The sequence below is a fragment of the Tenrec ecaudatus genome, chromosome X (genome assembly GCF_050624435.1).
Source record: "Tenrec ecaudatus isolate mTenEca1 chromosome X, mTenEca1.hap1, whole genome shotgun sequence".
NCBI lineage: Eukaryota > Metazoa > Chordata > Mammalia > Afrosoricida > Tenrecidae > Tenrec > Tenrec ecaudatus.
In genome coordinates, this window is record NC_134548.1 from 126,986,866 (window position 1) to 127,000,289 (window position 13,424).

General features: G+C 41.5%; 2 pseudogenes; both read right to left on the reverse strand.

Moving 5' to 3' along the window:
* Positions 1 to 1,195: 1,195 nt before the first annotated feature.
* LOC142433707 (developmental pluripotency-associated protein 4 pseudogene) lies at positions 1,196 to 2,134 on the reverse strand (annotated as a pseudogene).
* Positions 2,135 to 7,169: 5,035 nt separating this feature from the next.
* Positions 7,170 to 13,424, reverse strand: part of LOC142433708 (heterogeneous nuclear ribonucleoprotein A1 pseudogene) — a 35,472-nt pseudogene continuing 29,217 nt past the window's right edge.

Sequence of the window (13,424 nt, forward strand, 5' to 3'; positions counted from 1 at the left end):
ATAAAATGTAAAAGAAGAAAAGAGAAAAAATGATTAGGGCAAAGACTGTACAGATGTGCTTTATACAATTGATGTATGTATATGTATGAACTGTGAAAAGAATTGTATCAGCCCCAATAAATTGTTAAAATAATAAATAAATAAAATAAATATATATATATTTTTTAAAAAATAAATAAATAAATAAATAAAAAGACGCCCAGCAAGTCACTTTGGAGCAAGTCTTCCTGGTTCTGGAAACATTCCTTGAAAGGACCCTTTTAGTCAATGTGAGGCAGAGGTAGGCAATCATTTCCCTGGAATAAGGGTCTAACAGGATTGGCTGCCTTCCCCCAAATTCATTCAATGTTTTATTGTACTAGTTGCTGGGGGAGAGGTAGGTAAATATGCATATAGGGTCTACAGAGCATACTGGGAAGAAAGGGATAAAATAAAACTTTTTTTTGAAGGGAAAAACATTTATTTTTGTTTTAATCCTTATGAGTTAAGAACATCAGCAAATTCTATGATTCACATATTTGGTCCCCAACATAAAGTGGACGAAGTACTTCACAATTTACCTTCAGTACATTGTGTTTACGGTTTTGAAGTTACCTTCAACTATTTCAAGAGCTGAGATATATGAAATGCAAGTGATCACACTAGGGAACATCCTGACAGGAGAGATGAATTACGGATTATTTTTGAAAAACGCTTTCTATATAAGAATACTGTGTATTTTTGAGAATGAATGCTTTTCCTTTGGCTTCAATATTCATCAGGTTGAAGTCACTAAGCTTACCATTAAAGAGGAACAGCTCCTAAAGTCAGTGTTCTGGGCAAAGAACACTCAACACCTAAGAAAACCTAGTGACCTTGTCTTCGATGCTTCAGGCATTTCCTGCATGATGCTCAGCTGAGGAACTCCCCACTTAAGCTGGGCGTAAGCCATTTAAACTTTAGTAGGGTAAGAAAATGTTGGGAGTGGTGGACTTTTAAATTTTATTTTATTAACTGGGGTGAATGGTAATTTGGGACCAATTTTAAACGCTACTGTCTTCTGTATCTCAACTCAGGAAGCAGCAAGCAAAACTCGGGCCGAGAGGGTTGACTTCAGAAGTCCACATTGCAAAGGGTGACGCCCGCACCGCCAGCCTGCGCCCACTGCGAGCAGGAACACGGGAGGTTGTGGACTGAAGCTCAGAGGGATATTATGTCAATTATCAATTGCAATCTTGGAAGTGCCCCTTTCCCAGCTATTCAAATCCTTTTGGAGACATCCCATTAACACCTTGTTTCTCTGGACATGTTTGGAGCACAACATAATGTCTTCCAGATGAGGAGGCGGGAAATGGCAGGCAGGTATCAAGAAGAGAACACTCCCTTTCCCTGGTTTTTCGGGGCCCCAAACACGTCTAGCATGAAACGGCAACGGAAGCCAACCATCTGTGTGTGCAGCGAGACTTCTCCCGAGTACCACACACCATGTGGCTCCATAAGTCCCTTGTGGTGCTTCCTCTACCTCTACCTCCGCCTTCCCAGCTCTGCCTGCAATTCGTGACCAGGAGACCAACACGGCCTCATGGGCACGGCTTGTCCCCATAACTGTATTAATATCCCGTGGGAGAACATATGTAAAGGTAGGTGCCCCTTCTTCAGGGAAAGAAGTCACTTCAGGAGGGTCAGTACCCTCAGAACACATCTTTTTATGAGAACCATCTAGAGATGTTTTCCCTTTGCCCACCTTTGTGTTTTGTTTTTTTTTTTCAGCCGTGTCTGGATCTTGGCTTCCTTTGCTGTGGCAGGACAATTCGTTTGATTGGGGTAAGCAAGTTCACGCCATTGCTTATATGCATCTAATTTCTGGCCTTTGATGAACCAGGTGAACAGGTGGTAGTTTGCATGGTAATGGAGGAATCCGAACCTTCTTCCAAGGTTTCAAACTGTCATCGTTTTGTGAATTCTCTTTTGGGCAGGAAGCCTTTTCTTTTTCAGTTCTTTTTTGTTTAGTCCTTTGAGATGCACTGTTTTGTACAGCTGACAACGTGCTTGGCTCGTTAGTGGCCCACAGTAGTTGATCTGACACCAATTCAAACCTGAGGGTGACGCACTCTCCGCCGGCTTCTCTGTGGATCCCACTCCTTGCCTTGTGCATTCTTCATAGCCAGAAAGTTGAGGCTGAAATGGCCCCAGACTCAAGATGGCTGGTTTCAAAATCCGATATTATATTGCTGCACTGGAGGCATTAGGTGGAAAACAAAGCTCCAGGAATTGATGGAGCACCAATGGGAATGTTGCAGCAAGCTGAGGAAGCACTGGAAGCGCTCACTCGTCTATGCCAGGAAAATTGGGAGACTGCTACTTAGCCAACTGGAAGATAGCCATAAATATGGCCATGTCAAAGAAAGGTGGCCCAACAGAATGTGGATATTATCAAATGATATCATTAATATCACATGCAAGTGTAATTTTGCTAAAGATAATTAAAAACTGGCAGCAGCATTACATCCACATGGAACTGACAAAAATTATTTTAAAAACATTTTATTGGTACTTCATACAATTCAATAAGTCAATCATATTGAGAAGATATTCAGTCATATTGAGAATTGTAAAAGCATTACCACAATCAATTCTAGAATAATTTTTTCTTCCTTGTACTCATTGATAGTCATGTAATTATTATTTTTCAGTTGTGTACAAAATATACAAAGCAAAATATATTCTTAAATTCAACAAACTGTGCATATATAATTCAGTGACATTAATTATACACTTCATGTTATACAATTATATTAATGCCCTTTTCAAAATTATTCCACCACCATTAGCATAAACTTAATGCCCCCTTAGCAAAAACTCTTCCTCCTTTGCCCATGGTAACAATTCGTCACGTTTTGTTTCTCTGTCTCTTTTTTTTTAACGTTTCTTGATATAATATTCACATATCATATATTTCCATACAGTTAAATTGATTTTTAAAAGAGTTGCATATATATCATCACAATCAGTTCTAATGCTCCCTCACATTGTTTGTTCCCCATATCTCCTCCCCATCACTCCCATGACCCCAGTAAACCAATGAGTTATTATTTCTATGCATCCACTCCAGTGTTTCACAAATGGGAAACAAACAAAAAACAACAAAAAAAAAAACAGCAGGAGGAAAATAATAATATAAAGACAAAAATATCTATTCAAGTACTCCCTCAATGCAAAAATACTTTCCTCTTTTAAATTGGCATTCTATGATGCTCACCTTCCTTAAAAAAGTGGGTGAATAAGCAAATGTGGTGAAGAAAGCTGATGGTGCCCGGCTATCAAAAGAGATAGCGTCTGGGGTCTTAAAGGCTTGAAGGTAAGCAAGTCACCATCTAGTTCAGAAGCAACAAAGCCCACATGGATGAAGCACACCAGTCTGTGCGATCACGAGGTGCCAAAGTGATCAGTTATTAGGCATCAAAGCACAAAACATCATATCATTGTGTGCTCACCTCTATGATACGATCACTGAAGATGAATGGGTGCAAAAGCAAATGTAGCGAAGAAAGCTGATGGTGCCCGGCTATCAAAAGATATAGCTTCTGGGGTCTTTAAGGCTTGAAGGTACACAAGTGACCATCTAGCTCAGAAGCAACAAAGCCCACATGGAAGAAGTACACCAGCCTGTGTAATCATGAGGGTGTTGAAGGTATCAGGTATCAGGCATTGTCAGAACAAAAAATCTTATCATAGTGAATTAGGAGGGGAGTGCAGAGTGGAGACCCAAAGCCCGTTTGTAGGCCACTGGACATCCCCTTACAGAAGGGTCTCAGGGAGGAGATAAGCCAGTCAGTGGGCGATGTAGCAATGATGAAACATACAACTTTCCTCTAGTTCCTAAATGCTTCCCCCTCCGCCCCTCCCACTATCATGGTCCCAATTCTACCTTGCAAGTCTGGCTAGACCAGAGGATGTACACTGGTACAGATAGAAACTGGAAACACAGGGGATCCAGGGTGGATGATTCCTTCAGGACCAGTGGTGTGAGTGGCCATACCAGGAGGGTAGAGAGAGGGTGGGTTGAAAAGGCGGAACCGATTACAAGGATCTACATGAGACCTCCTCCCTGGGGGATGGACAACAGAAAAGTGGATGAAGGGAGACATCGGACAGGGCAAGATATGACAAAATAATTTATAAATTATCAAGGTACATGAGGGAGAGAGGAGCGGGGAGGGAGGGGGAAAATGAGGACCTGATGCCAGGGGCTTAAATGGAGAGCAAATATTATGAGAATGATAAAGGCAATGAATATACAAATGTGCTTTACACAATTGAGGTAAGTATGAATTGTGATAAGAGTTGCATGAGTCCCTAATAAAATGATTAAAAAATAAAGAGTAAGAAAGAAATGACCATCATCAATATTTAAAAAGCCAGAAAAAAACATTTTTGTCATGGAACGAGTGAGAAATATTTGAGTTTAGAGCAAATTCAGGTTGGGTCAAGAGGGAGGTCAGCTGATCAAGGATATTAAACCATGGTTTGATCCACCACAATCAAGTTTACAAAATCTCCGTCTGATAGTAAAGGTTTTTGAGTTCTGGATTTGCCAGAGGCTTAATCTGACTAGATAGTCTGCAGATGAATTTTGCGTTCCCACTGCCCTCCATAGACTTCTACAAATTGGCTGTTCATAATTTAACCTCTGATACTTTCCACTTCATGTTTGATTTTATTATCATCATCTTTAGATCAAACAGGCAGATGTGCTTCTTCTATGTGGACTTAGTTGATGGCCCACTTAGCTGGATACTTGTTTGAAAATGAACCTTTAAGACCCCAGACACTGTTCTAATTGATAGGACCCTTATCTTCATGGATCTCTGCATGAAGGCAAAAAGCAAGCAGGGCTAAGTTATAAGGACTAACTGTTCTTGGATTGGGGCTATAATTAAGTGGGAACCCAGAATCCATCTGCTTGTCTACAGGTCATGAGTGACTCCGGTTTACTCTGGCTATCATATTATAACAAAAACAAAACTCACAAAAACATTGTGGTAGTTACAAACTCTGGTATCAATTTGAGGATCAAGAGTGAAGGTTGGAAGTTTGGCCTGTCAATCAGGTCGCAGCTTGATGACCTCATTTGGACGCACTATGGAGATAAATAGCTTGCTGGAGGCAGGAGACTCTCAGACTATCTGGAGGACATTCTATCTGAGAAGACACATGGAGCTACGCTAGTATCCTGCTAGTGCCCTGAGCTGGAGAAGCCACCTGGAGACCCCTGCCAGCGCTGGGATACTTATACCACCACTGAATCCACAAGACTTCCCACCCACTCTCCTGTGATCCTCCAGCATTTGGTGTCATTGCATGTGTTTTGTGCGTCTGAAGAGGATGTCATAGATTGGTATCAGACATATGGGCTAATAGCGGACTAATGGACTTGATTTGGACTGGGCTGGGATGCTTTCTCAATATTTAATTGCTCTTGCATATAAAGCTCTTTCATATACACACATGAATGGCTATGAATTTGTTTCTCGTCTATCCAGACTAACACAAACATCAACAACAATCAGAAAACAAAAACAAACAGACAAAAGGCAGAACTATGTGAAACCAAAGAAACAAACAAGAGAAACATTGTCTATCATTCCCCGGGGTATAAGGTTATTGCATTGATAACATTAAAAGCTTATTCAGTGACATATAACTTAAGATACTGTTGTTATGAGTGTATGTGAGTACAGTCCAGCTGTGAGCTGCAATCCAGGAGTTGTTGCTTTGGACAGATCGATTTCTTAATTGATTGCGCTCTGTTTGCACTGAGCATGGGGACTGATGCTAGGGGAAATTTCTTGTATTGTGTTTTACAAGTACAGATTCTTGCCTATTATATTAATACCTGTCATGCTCATGGAAAGGGAGTATCTAGGCACTAAATATCTCATGGTTCTCAAGTGGTCACTCTTTCCACAGTTTTGTGGTGGCTTTCCTTTGCTTCTCTCCAAACAGAATATTTCAGTATAGGTGAACTTCCAGAAACTCAAGCTGGATTCAGAAGAACACGTGGAATGAGGGATATAATTTTTCAGATCAGATAGATCTTGTTTGAAAGCAGAGAATACCAAAAAGATATTTACTTATATTTCATTGATTGTGCAAACACAATTGACTGAGTGGATCATAACAAACTGTGGATAACATTGAGAATAATGAGAATTTAAGAATATAATGGTACTCATATATAACCTGTCTATAGACCAAGAGACCATCATTTGAGCAGAACAAGGGGGATATTGCATGCTTTAAAATCAGGAAAAGTGTGTCGATTATTTCACCATAATTATCCAATCTGTATGTTGAGCAAATAATCTTAAGAAATTGGACTGTATGAAGAAGAACACAAAATAAGTATTGGAGAAGGCTAATTAACAACCTGTGATACTCAGATAAAACAGCCATGCTTGCTGAAATGAAGAGAACCTTAAGCACTTCCTGGTGAAAATTTAAGAACAACAGCTTTCAGTATGGATTACTAAAATGTAATCCGTGTCCGATATGATCAAATTTGTCAAGGATTTCAGTTTATTTGCTCTGAAATTAATGCCCATGGAAGCAGCAGTCAAGAAATCAAATAACACATAAAGCAATAAACAACAGCTATCAGGAAGGATAGTGAGGATTTTTAAGGCTTGTTTTAAAAGATGACAAGCAGTCATCTAAGTGAGACATCAGCTAAGTTCACACAGAAGAAGCACATCAGCCTGTGTAAGTCAAGGATTACAAATAATAAAATCCAAATCCAAAGGAGGAGGGGATGGCATTATGAGTGAGAAAGCAGAAAATGGCCTAACATTGATTGTGTTGCTGACTGCACAACTTTTTAAAAAGATATTTATTCAACATCATGATAAGATTTAATTTAGCAATCAACAGCATGGGCGCAAAAAAGACAAAACTAAAACAAAAAACTACACTTTCCACAGAACAGAAACTAAAATAACTTGTTATGCAATTTGTCAACGATACAGTCCTCATGTTCTTTGGCCCATACACATGAGTATTGTCTAAAACATGCCTTCTTTGTAGCAGCTAGGCCCTGCCACCACTGTGCTTGGCTGAGTTCACAAATCTGTTGTAAACCACAGGTTCCCCGTCACTTCTCTGGCTCTCTTTTCCTGCTAATTTTGTAGTCACTAAAATTTTCTGCCACTGCCAGAGGGTGTGGTGCTGCTTGAACTGCCACAGCGGCTTTGGTTTTGTGATTTGGCAAAGTATTGACCTCCACCATCATAAGGGCCAGAGCTTTTGCCTCCAAAGTTTCCTCCCTTTGTTGGTCCAACATATGAAGATGGATTGTTGAAATTGGCAAAATCACTGTAACTCCCTCCACCTCCAAAATGATTCCCATCATCACCAAAAGCCATTATAACCATCCCCACTGCCTCCATACCCACCATACCCACCATGGCTGCCACCAAAGCCACCATGTCCACTGAGGTTTCCACCCTGAACAAAGTTGTCATCCCAACCAAATCCATCTCCTCAGTCACGACTGAAATTGCCAGAATTGGAAATCTGGCTGGAAGAGGCAGTTGCCATCTCTGGCTTTGACGGGGCTGTCCTTCCTTCACAGTTGTGGCCATTCACAGAATGGTCTTTCTGAATGACAATCCTATCTATGGAGTCATGGTCATCAAAAGTCACAAAAGCAAAGCCCCTCTTCTTGCCACTGCCTCCATCAGTCATGGTTTCGGTTACTTCGATTTCCCCTGATTGCTCAAAATAGTCTCTTCGGTGGGGGTCGTCAGTGTCTTCCTTGATGGCACCCACAAAGGTCTTTTTCACAGTTACATGGGCACCTGGTCTTTGCGAGCCTTCTCCAGAGACCGCCCTCTTTGGTTCAACAAGTCTTCCACTCACCTTGTGTGGCCTTGCCCTCATGGCTGCGTCCCTCTCCCCCACAGCACAGTGCGTGACAAAGCCAGAGTCTCTGGAGCGCTGGGTGTTTGGCTCTCTCCTGACCACCCAGTCCATGAGGGCCCCCCTTGCTCACAATGGCTCCGCGGACACTCATCTGAGGTTTCAAAGCTCCAGCCTCTGATGAAGACTTTCCGCAGCTGTTCGGGTCCTTCAGGAGACTCTGACTTAGACACGATAGCAGCGGGGTGAGGAGAGCCCTAATAATGTTGCTTCTGTGGTGTCCACAGGCAGAAAAGAACAATTCTTTTTAATATGATTGAATTATTGGATTATGATAGGTGAATTATATATCAATAAAACGTAAAAGCTTTTTACAAACATTTCAAATATGTGTACATGTATGATCTGATCGATAGCCTATTTCAAATTCATTAATAGTTATAAAATGTACCTATTTTTAATGTGCCAAACATTGTGCTCAGCATTAAAGTTTTTTTATGGACCAAAAAAAGACACTACAAAAATAGCTGCTCAAGACCTCTTACATGTGTTAAAGAGCAGAGATGATACTTTGAGGACAAGGCGCCACTGACTTAAGCCCTTGTATTTTCAATAGCCCCTCTCATATGTGGTGTAGTGGTTACTCGTTGCGCTGCTAATTGCAAGGTCAGCTGTGGGAAACAGAGGACTGGGAAGCAAGTGTATGTGGATGAATTCTTTAGTCTCATATCTTAAGAAGCCCACAGGCCAGGATTCTGGGTGGAGGGAGGACACTTGCGGGTCAGATATGAGTCCCAATCACATTATCATAACCAAGATTAATCCCGACAATATCCTCCCCTAAAAGTGCTACCTTAAAGTCACTTCTTAAAAGCGCATGACTGGTCGCGATCTAGCCGGAAGCGTTATCTATAAGAGCAGACATGTTGCAAATGCTCTCCCAGCTCAGGGGGCAGTCACTCCCCCTTACCTGCCCCAGCACTGCTGTTAGGTACTCCTCCAATGAACTCAGGGACCTTTAGGGTTAGGGTACAGCCCACTTTGTTATGTATGTGGTGACCTGTAATTAGAGGGGCGTGCATGCTCTGAGAGTATATAAACTGGTGTTGAGAATACAGTCTCTGTCTTTGTTCGGACCTGGCTTCTGAAGCCATGGCAGAGGCGAGCACCCCAAAACTTATGTCTGTCTCTTAATGTCTTCCCTTCAATTACTCAGTCATTCCTTAGGACCCATCCGGATGGGAGGCTGGATCTTACAGTCAGCGTTTCTACTCTCATCCAGAGTTGCAGTCCTGGAAACTCGCAAGGGCAGTTAGTTCTACCCTGCCCTACAGGGTGGCTGAATGAACGGGATGACGGGGTGTGATGAGTGATACATTTGAATTAAGTGTTGGTAAAGAATACTGAAAATACTGTGTGCTTCCGGAGGAAGTATAGACAGCATGAGTCTTAGAAGGGAGGATTGGGAGACTTCATCTCATGTACTTTGCATATATTTTCAGGAGACCAGTCCCTGGAGAAGGATGTGATGCTTGGCAAAGAAGAGGAGTCATAAGAAGGAAGCAGGCCCTGGGCAATAGGCGTCTGCAAGCATCATCTCAAACATTATGACAAGTGTGAGGATGGCACAGGGACTGGACAGGGGTTCGTTTTAATCATTAGAAATTGACTATATTAACACCAGACAAAGTAGGCTTCAAGACAAAAAGTATGACCAGGAGTACAGAGGGACATTTCATTATAATAAAGGGATTAATTTGTAAGGGGATACCACAATTCGAAACATGTTTCCTCTTAATAACCCAAAGCCAAAATGAAGCACACTGCCACTGAGTCAGTTCTGATGCTTCCAGACAGAGTAGAGCTATTCCACAGGCTTTCTGAAACTATAAATCTTTTCAGGAGCAGACAACCTCATCTTTCTCCTGCAGAGTAGAACCGTGGCCCATTGTGCCTTAAAAATCCTCACTATCCTTCCTGATAGCTGTTGTTTATTGCTTTATGTGTTATTTGATTTCTTGCACACAACAGAACTACAAAATATGTGACTCAGCCCAGACAGAATTAAAAGGAGGAATAGAAAAACCCCTACTTACATTGGGAGACTTTAACACTCTTCTGTCCGGAACTGTGCAACTTAAAAAGTGATCAACCAACTTCTCCTAATTGACACGCCACCTAATATTCTACTCAAGTGCACGAGGAGCATTCATCACTATAGACCATATGCTGGGCCATCAAGGAAAGGTCATTACATTTATAATATTGTGATAATATAGAGGATGTCCACTGGCCATAATAAAAACTAAAAAACAAACAAACCCTAAAACCCAAACAAATCAACAAAAACAAACCCACTACATGAAGTCAACTTTGACTCTTAGCAATACTGAAGGACAAAGTTTAACTGTCTCATAGGATTTCCAAAGCCTTAAGGTAGCAGACCACCCCAGCTTTCCCCAGGGAGCAGCTAGTGGGGTCCAGCTTTAGACCTTTTGATCGGCAGCCCTTTGCGTACCAGGTTTCTTCACTGACACCATAAAGGAATTAATTAGAAATCAATAGTAGAGAGCTACCTGGGAAATTCCCTGAATTTAGAAATTCTCTAAGTTTAGAAATTATCCAAATTCTGTATAACTGGCCATTTTGCTTGATGGAATAACCTCTCTTCCTCCTCTGACCTTCAAACATGTATCAATGTTTCTTTGTGGGGTCATTCGGTTTGTAAGAGAAATTTTGACGGTTAGAAATGCTGGGAGAAGATCAAAAGAACTCTAATAAATTGATATGGAGCCCTCGTGGCATAATGGTCACATATGGGGCTGCTAACATGGGTAGCATGGACATTAGCATCTCCTGATGGATACTAAGCTTTCCTGCTTCTACAAGTACCTTTGCACGTAGGGTATAGGGAGTAGTAGACACTGGAATAGTATAGGCAAAACCAGTGTGGGAATCCTATAAATAAAGTGTATGGTGTGGGGCACTTTATTTTCTGAAATAATTTATTCGACTCTTTTGTTGTTGAGCATGTATACTGTAGAACACACACGTAGTCAGCCATTTCTACATGAGTAATTAAGTGACATTATTTGAGTTGTGCAACCACTGTCACTCTCTCTTTCTGAGTTGACCCTCCTTTGTTAACATAAAGTCACCGCCATCCAAGGTTCCTATCTAATCTTCCCAGCTGTGGTTGTCTGATTGATTCCATGTAGATAGATCATAAAAGAGCATCATGCTCAAAGCAGTCCTTTATGATTAAGCTAAACTACTGTACATACCCGAATATAAGCCGACCCGAGTATAAGCCGAGGTACCTAATTATTACTTGGGAAACCAGAAAAACTGATTGACTCGAGTATAAGTCTACGGTGGGAAATGCAGGATGTGAATTAACACAGACACCAGAGGGGAGAGACGGAGCGCAGCCACAGACACATCATTACCAGTTCAGCTGCCGGTGTAAGTGAATCACTACGTGTGCTTCTGCGAATTGGAGGTGTCCGCATCATAGGACGGCTATGATTGGTTTGATGTGAGTAAACAAACATTCAAAGCCCAGCAGTGTCAGTGGGGCTTTGAATGAACAGTGGAGGAACGGCAATCACCTGCGAGATGTTACACCTCACTGGGGTACCACTGACCCGTGTATAAGCCAAACCCCAGTTTTCCAGCACATTTTTTGTGCTGAAAAACTCAGCTTATATACAAGTATATACGGTATTATTTGATTATAACAAGACTTCTGGGGATAGTTCTGGCTTATGGTTTAAAGATTATTTCAGAGTAATAGTTTTAGGGGTTCATCCAGCCTCAATGGCTCCAAAATCTTTACAGCCCATGACAATGTGAAACACTGTTCTATGTTTTTCTCCTTTGGATCAAAATGTTCAGTAATGGTAGCTGAACACCAGAAAACTAGGCTCATAGCAAAAGAGGCAGTTGTGCATGCGAACACTTACCTTCACATTCCATTTCTTTCTTCTATTTCTGATTCTCCTCTGTTACTCCAGGTCAATAGAGACCAATTGTCATGTCTTGGATGGCTACTTTAATATTTTTTTAAAGAACTCAGGCACTAAGGTAGTTAGTTTATTGTGCTGACCTGGCTGATAAACACATGTGGGATTAATTGAAGGGCAGAGAGATAAATGGCTTGGCGAGCCTTTCTTGTCTCTTGCTCTTTGATCATCAGGTCAGTGTGCTACTGCCTTGCTTGTTCTGTGCCTCAATTTGCAAGCTACACTACCTGTGGGACACCTAACCCATGGACAATGTTGCTATAATTTGAGGTTCCTTCACAACCTGCTTCACCACACCACTGGAATTTACATCTCTTGAGCTGGGGACTGTCGGACCCTGTCATCTGACTGACTGTTTGCTGCCCGTGCCCGGATAGCCTGAATTGCTCTACAGAGGACTACCCGGCGGCCCTCAAGACTTGAAGGACTGCCAGTGTCTCACAACTGTCACATGGGAGTGAGTTGCACTGAGCTATTTTTACTGCTTTATAATTTAATTAACTGTTTACTTCTTAGGTTGTATATATGTGTATATATATAATTATTAGTGTTCTGGTTTTGTTTCTCTAGAGAACCCTGTCTAACACAGGCACTATACAAAGAACTAAGAGTAGAACAACAACACTAAACATATTATTAGGCTAAGTCACTGAAACATTCCGTGAAAGCATAACCTTACACCTCCAAACCAAGGAACCAAATCCCAGGAGTTGAGTTGTGCATAAGCAACGGCAGCAGTCTCTCCCTTTTGCCATCCCCATCATTATTGTCAGTACCTGTCACACAAATTTTGCCAATTCAACTTTTACATGTGTACAACCTATTGAGAATGATGACAGCCATCAGTAGTTTCATGTTTCATAGTGGGGCACTTTAAAGCGGTGCGCGGTCTTATGATTATACAGCGCTATACATAATATGCATATAGAAATTACTGAGAGCCAAAGATAAAATAGTCTACTTTTCTGGAATAAGTAGTAACATTCTCCAGGGGCCAGTAGTATGCACCCTCTTGCTAATGTAAGCTTGTTTGAGGGTCTGTGCTGAGAGGGAGAGTTGGCAGCTCCATCGTGGCAGTCTGTTGCTTGGACTCTCTGAGCAGAGAATTGCTGTGCCTTGTTTATTCTTGATTGAGAAAGGTCCTTCACCTTCACTTCTTATCAGATTAAACTTGGAAAGGAGCCCCAAGAGTCAATGATAATCGCAGGAAGCTGCCATAAACCGTGTGCTGCATGCTAGACACCAGATATAGACCTGAAGTCTTCAAGCAATGCTAAGAACAACATGAAGAGGTTTACAAAATTATAGCAACGCCATCAAAAAGAGAGAATATTGACCATGCGATCCCAATAGATGATGAAGATAGTGCAGCACTCTTCAGCTCCCACTTTGGGTCTGTATCTTGGGTTAGGGAGAAATTTTCATCCTGCAGCTCTAGGTTTCTCACACTTTGACATGCCTTTGCATTTGGACTTTTGTTAAAATGGACATTCTAAATCAGTA